The sequence below is a fragment of the Homarus americanus genome, unplaced genomic scaffold (assembly GCF_018991925.1).
Source record: "Homarus americanus isolate GMGI-L3 unplaced genomic scaffold, GMGI_Hamer_2.0 scaffold34921, whole genome shotgun sequence".
NCBI lineage: Eukaryota > Metazoa > Arthropoda > Malacostraca > Decapoda > Nephropidae > Homarus > Homarus americanus.
This window is the reverse complement of record NW_024741901.1, coordinates 23,720,165-23,735,319: the sequence shown is the minus strand read 5'-3', so window position 1 is coordinate 23,735,319 and position 15,155 is coordinate 23,720,165. Positions and strand designations below refer to the sequence as shown.

The 15,155-nt window shown below is 41.2% G+C and overlaps 1 protein-coding gene across 6 annotated transcripts in view; it reads right to left on the bottom strand.

Moving 5' to 3' along the window:
• Window positions 1-15,155, bottom strand: part of LOC121876062 (pyruvate carboxylase, mitochondrial-like) — a 44,032-nt gene that overhangs the window by 19,846 nt on the left and 9,031 nt on the right. For 3 of the 6 annotated variants that reach the window (XM_042380957.1, XM_042380956.1, XM_042380958.1), the window contains exon 2: window positions 523-648. The gene's annotated coding sequence lies outside the window, so the exon portion shown is untranslated. Of the gene's footprint in view, window positions 1-522; window positions 649-6,556; window positions 6,578-11,037; window positions 11,171-15,155 lie in introns of those variants that run through there. The other 3 variants (XM_042380955.1, XM_042380960.1, XM_042380959.1) reach the window with 2 other exon arrangements.

The following is a 15,155-nucleotide window of genomic DNA, read 5'->3' as shown; positions in this document are numbered from 1 at the left end:
ATGATACCAAGATGGCCCATCTTCAATGATACAGACTTGTGAAGGAATGCCAGCAAGGGGTTATGCTTGAACCATGGGTTTACGTTCTATAAAATCAGCCATATAGTCCACGGTTACTCCTCCAAAATATAACACGTCATAACCACTGCAAATTCAAATTAATGATGTTGGTGTCAAAATTTGGGTTTACTCTTCTCATTACCTAATTATTTCCTCCTTGGCTGGGCCTGACACACCAGTACTGTAGTCTATGAAGTGTGGCCTTTAATGGGGAGGGGCATTTTTAACCATGTAGCTGACACTAACATACATCTGATCCTTTACTTTGACCATACCTGTGACTCTCCTGACATATACTGTACTTAACTAGCCATACCCGTCATGTATTGTACTTAACTGGCCATACCTCTGACATATACTTGACAAAATTAAGTCACTTTCCTTGGTTGATTCAAAAAGCACAGTACACACACGTAAGGTACACAGTTCAAATTGGTTTAAAACTTGGAAACGTTCACTTACAGCAGAGGTGGTGGGTTGACGCCTCCACTTGACGTTGAGCGATGACACAGATAACTTGAGCTTATCTTTGAGGTTTTGTGGTGGAGGGCTCCTTCAGTTTTCCTCTAATAATTGTGTGTTCCTTTCCTGAAATAAAATTCATAACTATTAATATTAAAGGCGAATGTCTGAATGCAATTTAATAAATCAATGTTTCAAATTTTACTAACATTAATAAAAAATATAATCTGTAACTGATGACTAGTGCTGGGAGTAGTGGCACTATTAGTAATGACGCTACATAATGGAGCAACTTTTTTTGTAGCAGTTGCTGTAGTACTTTATACACTGATCGACCTGTTAGCCACTTAGGTGGTCTGTCATGTCTCTGCTATGCACTGGTGGCAACAAGGGGGTTTTATGAGAGATGACAGCATTAGCCGTGGACAGAGAAGCCATTCTTTGCACATGGCGGCCATGATAGTATTGGCAAGATTGGCTTTCTGGGTTATATTCTGTGCATTCAGACAATGCTCAATCTGTATGCCCAATTAATTAAATAACCACACTTTAGTTTCTTTATAACATACAAAATCAGCCAAGATCATTTTAATTTGTTTTTGTCAAAGTGAAAGGCATGGGAGGTTGCAATAACAATTAAGGGCAGATCCAGGAATATCAAAGGGGGGGCGAGCACAGCTCGCCCACCCAGCTGGGGGGTTTGGGAGAATTTTCTTTTTAAATCTGACCAATATCATACAAACGTCTATGTAGCAACTACACAAAACAGAAGTCGTTAAAGGCAAGCATTGGCAGACATAAGGAGACAGGACGGAATATAAATGGAACTACAGTATGTATTAGCCCGATATAGCTTGTGGTAAGAATGTACAGTACGGAACTGACAATGGGGCTCTTGACAGTGGTTATACTTAGACCATTGTGCTTTACAAAAAGCTAGACTAAGACGTCATATGAAGTTATAAATCACACATTGTGTGAAAGGCACCTGAAGTTTTAAAGTGAAAGTAGCCTCAAGCACTACATGCATATTTATACCATACCGGTACAGTTTGTTTCATTCTTGAGGAAATAAATACTTTAACCTCTTCACCTCTGGTCAGCTCAGAAACCAGTTGGTCTGTACTCTATTATGCACTATTGACAAGTACAATAACGGTACGGACTCTTGAATATACCTGTTGGTCAAGTCTGGTTTTAGATAAGCTCAGAGTTCAATTTGTCTGTTGACAAATTACAGAAATATTCTTAGGTTAAATTGCATGGCTTGGATTAGGTTACAAGTCCGGTATTTTGGATTGGGTTACAAGTCCGGTATTTTGGATTGGGTTAGGTTATTTGGATAAGCTCCGGTTAGGTTATTAGTTTGGGGTTAGATTAGGTTACTTGGTTTGGGCTGAGATGAGTCTTTATTTTTGGGCTTGGCCTGGCGGGGGAGTTGGCAAGAAGAAATATATATATATTTTGTTTTAATGGCTCCCTCTTGCTGCCAAAGAACATTTAAGGAGAGAATAACACGATTGTGAGCTGTGGTTCCTGGCGTTGGCGACCTGGCCAGTCATGAACGAGATTACCCCTTTAACTCTCCCCCAGCCAGCCGCCAGTCGTGTGGGTGGCACTAGGCCAAACCACCGACAACCACTCACATCCCCCCCCCCCTCTTGACCACGTTGGATACCAGTGCAAAAAATAATATGAAAGCAGGCAAACGAGAACAAAGAAAGGACATTATTATACAGTAATTTTAACTCCAATATTAATGTCAGTAGATTAAGGGTTGCTCAGATAAATCAGTCTACAACTATGCCAAGGTCCACTCCAGCATCACAGGGTTAATATTATTATACCATTAACTTTTACTCCTTGATCGCTACTCTGATTTTTTTTCTTCAAATAACGAATCTGCATACACGTTAAATGATATTGGTGATAACAGTATTCAGCCTTATTAGTTTGCTAGTTCCTTACTAACACTGCAGTCCTGGTGCTAGTGAAGTTTATTTTTGTAGATATCAAATATTTAGTATACAGAGAAACATCCTTACCCAGAAATATAAATATAGATTAGTGCATCACAACTCCTGGATGCACGGTCGGCAACATGCATTTAAATATTCCCTTCCTACGATAATCTGATAAATATTCGGGGTTCGGAATATCAAAAGTTTACAAGATGAAATATTCCTTGTAAATGAAGTTGTAAGGAGTGAAACTAACTGGTTAACTTAAAGCACAACAAATGACGTCCCAAAACAGGATAATAAAATACAACACAGCCTTAACTCCATACGATAACTTGTACCAATTAAAAGACAAATTAAAGAGACTCCCCTAATCTAAATTGTATCCCCCTCACGGGTATTACATTAAATAAAGGAGTTAGGTGCCGGTTAGTACCAGATTTGTTTTATAATGGTATTTCGTGCTTCAAGTAAATCAAGTTAGGAGTATCCATACTTCAGTTACCGGTACCAGGAACACAATAAAAACCATTATGAAACGAGTCCCTGGGCATCACGACAACAGTCTTGCTATTGCGCACATCACCACGCAAACGACTGCATGTCAGCCATTTACTGTAATTCATAAAGGGTTACAGGATAAACAAACTTATCAACGTCTGGCAGAACTTGGTTGCCATGGCGACAAGGTACCAGCACTGTGGGCCTCCAAGCACCCAGCCACACCAGCAGACATCTGACCTTGAATGTGTCCACAAGACTGCCACACTTCCACAGTCCACACACATACGTGCGTACAGTACTCACTTACGCACATCTAACCAATCTCCATCCTGCATGCACACACACACACAGAGTACCGTCATTAATTACATTCCATCACACACACACACACCTTCACTTATCCAACTTCAACCTAACTCAACAGGTTCACTTTAACCGTACCTGGTATATATACACGACACATTTACCAACTACGCAGAACAAAACACATCTACTACCAAACTAAAAACATTTATTAACCTACAGATATACGTACCCATCCCCACCACACAAAGACAATCCAAACCCCTTTACATAGACGTACTACACACACAACAATTATAAAACCATGTCGTGTGTTGGAATTGGTTCTCCTTCAAAGAAAATAAGTGCAGGAGACATGAACAATGGTGCTTATGATTTTAATTTTAATTTTAAATGACGGACGCGAGGCAGTTCTACTTCACACACACACACTAGACGTCACTCTTGCGATATTCACAACTTTCGTATTTATGATATTTACATATCTGAAGTTTTTGAAGTGGAATTTTCAACCGCCCTGTCCATCTCCCCTACTTACTCAGGGTCATGGCTTGTACAGTGTGTTGGGGCGGGGGAGGCAACGGGTGACCAGTAAACACAGTAAACAACAATATGTAAAATGTGAAAATGTGGTGATAACCGAGAGATGATACAGTGCTTACATGTTCCTCTGAGATTAAATTGGGCAGCATTTAAGTACAAAGGTGAGGTCACAGGTGAGAGCAGAGAACTCGTCTCCCAGGGTCACTAGACAGGGGGGGGGGGTATAAACTAACACAGTCAGTTACGGTGTGTAGTTATCTAATCAACCCGCTTCCCAGCCCAGTTCGTGGCCTTCATCCCCCGCTTACTCACCATACAGAGTCCATATTAACGGTGTCTTATTGTCTAGCTTGCATCACCTTAAGATTTCCTCGTCCCCTACGTATTTCACCTGAAGATTAACCACCCTAACACTAACCTAACTTTCACTAAGAGGGATTAACTTTGTTCAAAACACACCTGTTATATTATATCGTTGTCTTACACCAGGAATTAGCAAAATCCCCATTAACTTAATATCCTCGTTTAATTATAACTTGCCAGAGCACTTTATACCAGTCACGTGATAAACTGTTAAGACGGCAGGTGTAATATAAAAAATCAATCACCAACTTACATTAACTAGTACAGTAGTAGAAACATCGATGGCTATATAACGTCATCTTGATCCACTGAACGTTAAGTATTTAGCTGGTGAAGCTCTCACTAAGAAACATCCCCAGGCGGAAAACATTCTTTACCAAAATGTCCGAGAATGAAATGCTTAATACAACCACAGGTAGTTCACGTGACAGTTATAGACCAGACAATGACCTGAATTCACGTAATCAAGGCGAGCAATATAACAAATACTTGTTACTCCTACCTGACAATAAAACTCCAATCTTATGACATTTGCCAACTGACAAACTGAACACAATATTAAATTAATTATTTGATTTGCGTTAAACATTCCAGTAAGCACAATTAACAATCCCAGTAATCCAGTTCAAGTCTGTCTTTTGTTTACGATCAGTTTATAACAATATGACTGACAGAGGCCAATGTTTCCACGAAGGGTGGTGCAGGCGACGCACGTGGCAGACCCGTGACACTAAATCGGTCACCAACCCACCACGTTACTTCAGCCTGCCTACTCTCCTCACCACCCACCTCTCTACGCTCCTGGGGCCAACATTACAATTTCAGTGCTCCGCCCAAATAAACCTTCAACCTTAGCTTGGCTTATCAACAGTTGGTTCTCACTGTGACAACTGGCTAACTTACTCGCCTTATTGTACCTGATGTCATTAGTAGTCATCACGGACCCCACGCCTTGCTTATTTTACCCCATTAAACACTTACGCTACTTAGGTTAGGTTCGGGTATTTCAAGGTCAGTAAAGATTGACCTCGGGGTAGTTAATCTTGAAGTGATCATACGTTATCACCCCACCCCCACAAAGCAACCACCCCTCACACAGGACTTTCACCAAAGCAAGGAAATAATTTGCGAAGAAATATATTAAACTGGTACAGTATCAAAGTAAGAAACATGACAAGTTCTTCTGTATACACTTTACTATACCCACCACAAATGCATATACAATTCAAAAGAACTTGTACAATATGTTTATTTTTGTTATGAAACCTGTCAGCATTGGCATTACATCACTGTGAGGCGTGACTTAAGGTGCCCCTGACAGCAAGTGGGTATGTACTGTAGGATGATTCCAACATTATAGTTCAATCTCAATTCTCAAGTTCTGCGTCACACAGGTTTTTATAAATCGGTAAGCTCAAGATTCTGTGATGTTTGAACACACGGGATGGGCTGGCTACATCATACAATGCTCCCGGAAGCAAGCAGCAGCGGACGAAAAGGTGCACTGATATGTGGAACACTGTACACTATACCAGGGGTTTTCAAACTATGGGTCCCGACCCTTCAGTGGGTCGCGAAATAAATAAATTGGGTCGCAAAATAAAAATGGGCCGCGAAAATAAATAAGAAAAAATAATTAAATTGGGTCGCGAAAATAAATAAGAAAATAAAAATAAATGCACCATAATTTAGGCTTGGTTATTGTAATGTACACTCCACAGTCTAGGAAGCGACTGTAAGGAGAGCATTTCCTGATTCTTTCTTTACCTCTCGTGTCATCCGTTTTGCGCAGAAAAACTCGTAATCGTAGTTTTTTTCCCCCGTAATCTGACCTAAGCTCATTTCATATCATTACACTTAGGTTTAATGGGTCGCAATTCAAATTGTTGTTCTGGCTGTGGGTCGCAGTAAAAAACGTTTGAAAAACATTGCACTATACTATCTTCGCTTGTCTGTTGAGTGTTGGGGGGAGTAAAGTGACGCGTGTACCATCAGTTTACACAGCACGTAATTGTTGTCCTATTTGTGCATCGGTACGTTTTAGTTTATTACATAGTCCAACACTTCTATAATCTCTTCCTGCTCATCATCTTAACACAGGAACATGGATGCATTTTCTTGCGTGTATCTCTACCTATGATCTCACTTCACTTTCACAATCGCCGTAAGCACAACACTAATAAAAACCACACTTAGATTTGAGCTTTCTGCAGGTTATGATTGTGCCACACTTATCACTATTGAAGAAGTTCGGATTTTTAGCAATGTATATTTTATCTCCCACAACATACAGTACTGTATTCACAAATCCCTCGCTACCCGTGGCTCAGAGAGAACAACGGGAGCCATATATACTGTACCCACAAGGTCACAACCTCGAGCCAGACTGAAGCTGTACACACTCGCAACAGCCTCTAGCCTCCTTGCCCGACCCTTTGCCAACTCTCACTATACTCGACAACTGTATCACTGCCTCCTTCACCTGTTCACAATAAACAAACAAAATGTACAGTATAGTTTTTTCAAGAAAGGTCAGCATGGTTATAGTTAAAGCAATTCTATTTACCATTAATACACCTGATCGACCATACATCACGTGATTACGACGAGCGCGTGATAAGCCATTATTTTTCATCAGCAACAAATCGTTGCATTTTTGTTATCTAGAAACTGTATCCAGGAAAATATCATTTATCGTTATAATTTCATCTAGAAATACTGTCACACTGCCTAATTATTAGGGAAAGCTAAATTCTTGAATATTTTTATTACGCTAGAATTTGTAATAGACAAGTAAACGCGATATCTTCATTTACTAATATACATTTATTCGTTTTTAAAGACAGTGAGTGGTGTAGACTGTAGAAGGTCACTCTGAACATCCTAAGTATTTATGACTGCTGGCAACAGGCTGAATCCAGCATCAGTGGTCGCCTTGACAACGTAGGGAAAGCATCAACACACTATCACCACAACACCTGTTCTGATAACTGAAAATGTTATGCGACAAGCAACATGGAATACAAACTGTAAAATTTTTTATTAGAAAAATGACGTAAAGCTAATGTGTACAAATGTTTCTTCAATCTGTACGTACAGGTGTGAACATCTGCATAGTGCAGCGATTGATTCTCTCCCTCTCTAGTGCCCGCAACTCCCAAGTACACTTAAGCCTGGCATCCATTCAGGACAGGCCGTACTGACTCCAACACCAGCATTTTTACCTATAATGGACAAATACAATTAACCATACCATTATTTGACGATAGGACAATAATTCAGTCGATAATGAGAACAATAAAAATACTTTCACAGAGTCAGCAATTTTGTGGCGCTGGTGTTAGGTCAGACACGAACGAGGATACTAGATGGCGGCAACCTTCTAGCACTTGGTATTGATTCTCGCCGCGGGCAAAATCATCGATCTTGGATCCAGATTCTTTTAAGACCCGTACCTACGTTTACCATATTAGTAAGTTGAATCGTGTACTTATATTTCTAGCATCATCTTTGTGTCGTAGCCATAGTAAACCCGGTTAACCAAGTCTAGTAGCTCTAGTTTGGAGAAAAATTCAATATGTATACTTTGGAGTAGGGTCTGGAACCTTGGACCAGTGCCCGAAGACTGTGAGGATCAGTTATTTATTACAAACACTGACTGGGGGACGGCCAAGGATCCAGAGGCGATTCATTATCGTATACGAGGTAACAGTTTTAACAGCTCGAGGTGTTAGCGCCCAAAATATTAAACGGACGCATATACACAGCTGATACTGGAAGCGCAAACGACAACAAAACAATGTACAAAGTTCCTTTATTGTACACGTCCAGAATCTGTATATGTACTCCATTTTCTACATCTAACTATAAAGGGTATATTCACCGTCTTATAAGTTGTGACTTGGGACTACAATTCCACATTCTAATTTTGAATACAAACAGTATAAACACCAACAATGTTTTGGATGCCTAACTGTAAACACACATCAGGGGCCTTGTATAATTATTATCATGGAAAGTGTATACGTCCAGAAAACACGAATAAGAAAAGAGCCGATGAGAAACGACCGGTATGAGGGCAGATAACGTGCTGGCCATCGTGATTTTTGTTGCAGAAGCGAGGCTGGTGGTTTGGATCCATATTCATAGGAACACCCGAGTCCTGAACCGCCGCCACATCACGCATTTATGCCCACACATCACTGTCCACCTGTGCTTGTATCCTACTTTGACCATCGCGAGAATTCCGTGGTTATAATTTGTATATCAGGCTCGCGACTAACAAAACATCGCATCCCGTATGACACCGTTCAGTACCAAAACATACCACTATACTTTCTCTTGGGGCAGAAGAGCACGCAATACTTGGTATGGTATGTCTGCAGTGGCTGGCTGGCTAACATACCGACACCTGACAATAGCTAGATAGGAATATGCTCTTTTTTACAGTGATACTTGTAAAATAAAAACTCGTACTTTTGGTGACCTTAACAAAAATATTCCCGTCGTCTAAGTGGTGTGGCAGTTCTGCTGTCCTAAGGGTAGTAGATTCGAGCCCACGGTTCCAAGTTGCGAATGGGAACCAAGCTTTACATCATAAATAAGGGTGGTGAAGCACAGTTCTGGATCTACGCTACCCTCGTGTACCCAAGGTCTAGTATACAGTGTTGTATCCACTGATCCCAACAGGTCGCCATGCCCATGGAACCACCATATCTCACTCCTACCGGCGTCTTATCCGTACACTAGACCGAGTTGTAACTTATTCAATATGTTCATAACTGTAAACATGAAGCGAACATCAATGAAACCTTCAATTGGAACCGACTAATAGCTTGCTAAATTTAATGTCATGACTAATGTGTACAACATTGACTATCCGTCCTATCCAACATAGCCGAGTTTAGCTGGGGCGTTGCATGGCCAGTACAAACCGGATTGTGTGAGGAGCCCCTCCTAACCCTGCCTTACCCGTAAAGACAACCTCAGTGTTTGACTGCCCGCTACTCGGCAGTTGTTACCTCTGCTCGCCCGACAGAGCCTCTCTCACATTCACCTCATGTTTATCACCGTTATATATAAAAACCAAACTATGAAATCACGATAGATAGCAGACGACTTCTACGTCCCATCGTGCATGCGTGTCACAATATTACGCCTCATTGTTAAGTGCGTTTCCTGACTTGGTCAATACTAATTACGTCAGGAGTAAGCATACTGGCGCTTTAGTGGCGTCACAGCAGTTTGTTACCTCAGGCAAGTCTCCTTCAGGTTCCCTTAACGAATATTGTATCTGATTTAGTCTATTGTAGGAATATTCCATAAGTAATACTGTATATTACCGAACATATATTACCCTGCTCCACCACACATCTACGTAAGTGACAGTAAACAAGTGTGGATAATAAACTGGGCACTGTGTGTGTGTAATTCAATAAAAGAAAAAATTACAGTACAAGAACAATCAGAACAAAATGTTTCCAGCAATTGTCTAGATAATGCTAAGACAAATACAAAATATTAAGTGTTCCTCCCATATTGAGAAAAGCAAACTTTGGTGCTGAAGGAAGGTCGCGTGGATGGGCTATTGCCTCACATGCTGCACTCCTAGCAATAAACCAACGGACTCCTCACAATCAAGCACCACTACGTACCCAAAGTTCATGGCAACACCCGCAGCTAACTCGCCTCAGACACTGATAAAAACTGCGACCTCGGCAAAACCCTACAACACTTCCTTTAATCACTTAGCAAACACAGTATCCAAATACTGAAATCAACACCACTCAAAGAAAATTCCATCATAGCCCAAGTTCCAAGCGTAATCGGCTTGTCTGTGTTTACTGTAATAACAGACTGCAACCACTGCAAAAACTTACGCTTGAAGCACTTAAGATTCCTCGTGTGACACCTTGATAATGTCGTGTGTACATTACCTACAGTACCTCAATACCCAAATTCCTGTACAACTCTTCATATACTGAACAGATCAATATTATGTAACTGCTAGCAATCAACACACTGAATTAAAAATGTGGTCACTCATATTTTACAGAATAAACATTAAGGTAACAATCATATTTTTAATGTTATATTCGACCAATTGGTAAATTATGGATGGTAAATTTAGTTTAACTTAGATCATGCGAGGTGGTGGTCGTATAAACCGGGGAGTAAAAAAATAATAGCCACATTCTTTATGGCAGGCAAATTCCTCAGAACCAGTAGTTGTCATAATTGGCTTTGTCTTTACCCCAAGTCGGACTTTTTTTTTAAACTACCTTTCACAATACACGACACACCACGCATTTTCTCTCGGTCTTATTTCCAAAACGAAAAAAAAAACAGCATTTTAAGCAGACATCTTTATATCCTGCTTCCATTACCTTTTCTTCTACCACACTCACTACGCTGCCGCCACTGAATTATGTTTCACTTTAGCTGGTATGATTCACTGACTGAACACTGGTTTCTATCATGAATTTAAATATTAATAGATTGTAGCAGCGTTCTGTAGTCCCATCCAGCTAAAATCAGGTCTTTAGCAGTGATTGTTTGGATTCAGTGGAGCGTTGAATGCAAGTGAACAGTAATGTTGGGAGGAGAGTAAATTGTGTATGCAAACATCAGGTTCGAGATTTCTAAATTACAAATATACACAACATATTAACAATCAAACGTCTTGGAATATAAGGGATATTGACGTAGCGATCTTAGTTTTAAAAAAAATGAGGGAAACTACAATGATTGATTACAAACATAAACCCTGTCAAAATAACATGCCTTGGTCTAGTGGGATTTTGTCCATGAACCACCAACAAACGTAAAAAAACAAACCCACCGTGAACACCAGGCGCAGTTGAGGAAAACACAATAGCAGAGGAGACGCACCCAGACTCCACGACTGCCTCACTACTACTGACTGTTGTCGACTCAGCTGACTTTGACAAGGTGACTCTCGCCCTGCCACTCCGGCTTCCATGGCTAGACTGCCTCCTTCACCCCGTCCTCCTCCCATTCTTTTTTCTCCTTTGTATCTTTCTGTTCAAACATCAGCTTTCTCCTTTTAATCCCCAACTTTAATATTCTCCTATCGTTCTCTTCCTTGTATTCCTTTTAAGTCTCCTCTCCCACCGTCACTATTATTATTCATCCTTTTTGTCTTCCTACATTTTGTTCTCTTGCATTTTTCCTTCCTCCGCCCCCACCTGAGTGTAGGAACCCTGCATCATTAACTTCACACGATCTTCCTAGTTTAGCCGCAGCGATATACAGGGTAGTTCTCCATACCGAGCATCTTTCCCATACTTTATAACCAAAACAAGTGACGGTCAAGAAATGAACTGTGCACAATTTTCACTCGACAGCCAAAACAATGAAGCCATAGGACCATATTCTTAATTCTTTCCTCGCTATGTTGAACTGTCTCGTCACTGTTCCTTTATACCCTTCCAATGTTAGATATGATAACGTCCACAGTAACAGGTAACAAAGTAACATTAATACCCGCTTTAAGGAAATTGTTTACCCAAGGTCTACAAGTTTGTTGCAATCGTTGCCTTGGGAACAACACACGCACACACACCCATGAAGAGGAGAACCCTGATTGGTTAGTGCAGTCCACTCCTCCAGAATCCAAAGCGTTGATTGGATAAAAGCGCAACACTCGCCTCTTACATAACCAATGATACTTCGTCTCTCTAAAAATGAGATCTGAATATGTATTACATGCACACATCTATGTTTTGTAGACTTACCAACTACGTATAACCACAACTGATTTCAGCAACATATAAAACACAGCAGCTGTTCAGTGATCACCTACAGTATACCCTGTATATAATATATGCAGAGTAAACGTAAATTGGACGGAATCTGTCAACCAGTTTTTATATGATACTGTTACCGTAAGAACCACGTTATTATGCCTTAATCAGCCTAGCTCGTTCGAGGCTACAGGGAAATCAATATTTGTTCGCTAAACATGGAATGAAAAGCTGCTTGAAAACTGCTACCAGTGTCTTTCAACTTGGACACCAATATCAACACCTGAAACATGTGAAAACGTAGCATGTTTGACGTGCTCCTGGTCGACACGTAACACCGCCGAATGGAGTCACTACCGCGACGTGCTGACGTCACAAAACCAGTCACAATATCAGCTAGGAGTGCGAAGGTCGGGAGAGCGTACACACGACGGAATAAGTAGAGGTATCAACAGGTGTGTAGGTCTGGCAAATGATTGCAGGTAAAATGGAAGACCCATCAAGACTGGGACCCGTCGAAAATGAGTCCGTGCAATCCTACTGGTTAAACTCAGGACCAAGCAGAATTAAGGCCTATTAGGAATGGAGCCCATTTGAGCAGACACCCAGATGAATACATTGATGGCATCTGTATAGTAAAAGGTTGAGTGAGAATGGTGTGAGCATATAGGGTGTATATAATTTTGCAGTCAACATGATAACGTTTACGGGACGGGAGATAAATGTGTCCAGGATTGTAAAAGGTCCGTTCAGTGTCCCTGATCCCTTCACGAGCCCCGACTCCCTCAGGGCCACTCATACTGCCACAGGAGTCATTGTACGTGTAGCGGCTGACACACACAGTCAATTTAAGATATTGCAAGACACGAACACCACCAACGGCTTATGTGCAGTACAGCGACCAGCCCAGCCACTGTAGTGATCAGCGACATACAGGGTGGGGGCTGCGGCTACGTGGTTACAGCACTCAACTCTTGTCCCAAGTCTCTGGTTTGTGCCCGAAGTGCCCCCAGTCAATCCAGCTGTGATTGGGTACCAACCTTAACAGTTGGGGAGAGTGAACGTGTCAAGTGCAATGCCGACGACACTGCCTCGTATGTACTTGGTATTCTTTGTGTTGTATCCGTGTTGCCCCTAAAGGAACGTCAGGCCTACGGGACCTATTGTCAGTATCATGCAAATTGTTGATAATTTGGAAAATAGCTTGATGCCTCCGCCTAACGTAATTATAAGTACCGTATGAAAATTCAACTACCTGGTATATATTTAGAGTCGACACCTTATGTATTTGCCGCCCTGCTGGGTTTACCCTACACTGTACCTGTTCTCCGAGTCCATTATTTATAACCCCTCCGAGATGAAGTAGTGTCATAGAGCTGCGGTGTGTCTGCACTGAATTTCTGGTGCCTTGTGATCAATCGATTCAAGCAGGTCTTTATATTCGTAGTACAGTAGTACGTGTAATGGTGTCAGAGGAGGCAACAGTAGGCTACATGTTGACAGGTAAGAGGCTCGTGCAGTAGTGACTCACGAGGCACGGGGGGGGGGGTGGCATCTGGTAATGGATGTGGTGTTGCTGGCGGAACAAAGTGTCTTACTTAAGGAATTCTTTCACTTGTGGTGTAAGAGCAACAGAACTGTGTCGTCTGCAGCACAATGTTAATCCCACACCCACCACCGATACCTAGTCAAGGTTAGCAATCAGTCGCTCGTATGTACAAAAACGAGTTGTTTCGCCTGCTCAGTATTGATCGTAAACACATACTGTACTAACAGCCAAACTTCAATATTCACAGTAAGTGGCCAGAGTGTGCATAAACACATTACGTCGTGTCCAACAACAGAATATTGATCCCCTACTAACATATGGACACAAAAACCGATAAAATTTAAAAGCATAACTTTGTATCGCCTGAAAGACGCTAATTTTAACACTCGGCACCAACATACAGACACTCACAACTCCCTGTCTGCTCCAGAACACCACAGACACGGACAATTACACTGTGGCTTATGACTCGCTCTCCTGCGTGACCACAGCACCGCCGCGCCCCTCCTCGCTCAATCACACTCAATGGCATGAAAGTTACAAGTGCAAGCCAATCACATCGAGAACCATTTTACCATATCGTGATATACTGTCATTATCCTAAAATTTTATTCCTCTTGAGCACTATATAACTATTAATAAATAGGACACATAACTTACCTCGCTAGATTAATAGCTCAACATATATCTTGATAAAATCACACGGGAAAAGAGAAACAACGGAGCACCTTAGCTTTCGTCTTTATTCAAGACATCTTCAGAGGCAACGTTTTCATTGTGGATCTACATGAAATACTCAACATATATGTATAAACACATGTATGTTTACAGCTACAAAATTGACGACATTGGTGACAACACTGCAAATTCTTTTTAAACAAATGAGCTAAAAATACACCGCTACCCCACAACATCCATGATATAAACCACAAAATATAATGTTACTTCTACTGAGTCGTGCCTCTTTTTCTTATTTCATTATATCTTAATAGCTAGTTATAAGTGACCTACTATTGTATACCCTGAAAACGATGGCAGCAACAAGCAAAAGTACTTAGCCCACTGATCAGCTAGGCTGTTATGGTCCACATCGCGTGAGAGGCTGCCCAAAACCTGAGGCTCAACGCACGTAAACTGTAATAACCTGTGCTAGATTCACGACCGACGTATTTATACTTGTAAACTGTCATTTAGATTATTATATACTCATTTTCAGACGAGTGATTCTTAACTCTTTCCTTTCCCAGAATCTGAAGGTCCTGTACAGATACTGAGGTAAGAGGAAGAAGGTTAAGAAATATTATCAGGAGGAAGGTTCATCTGTCTCCCGGCTAGATAGTACGGTGAGACAGGTATTTTAATGACCTCAACCACTCCTCTCCCTACTCCAGCAGACCCGGGTAGCTGTCTCTCGGTCACCAGCACCTCCCTCATCTGCCACATACCGTTGCTCAAAATCAGAGTTAACGACTGTGAAGAGAACTGATCTGTCAATGTATTTGGCACAGTCCCAAACTAACCCAAGAGGCACACACACCTTCTAAAGTCTAATCTTAAGTCAACACCATGTCACCCTAATTACTTATCTGGTAACCATACAGAAAAACTGTTTCGTAATCCCCTTTAATCCCTTAAGTTAATATC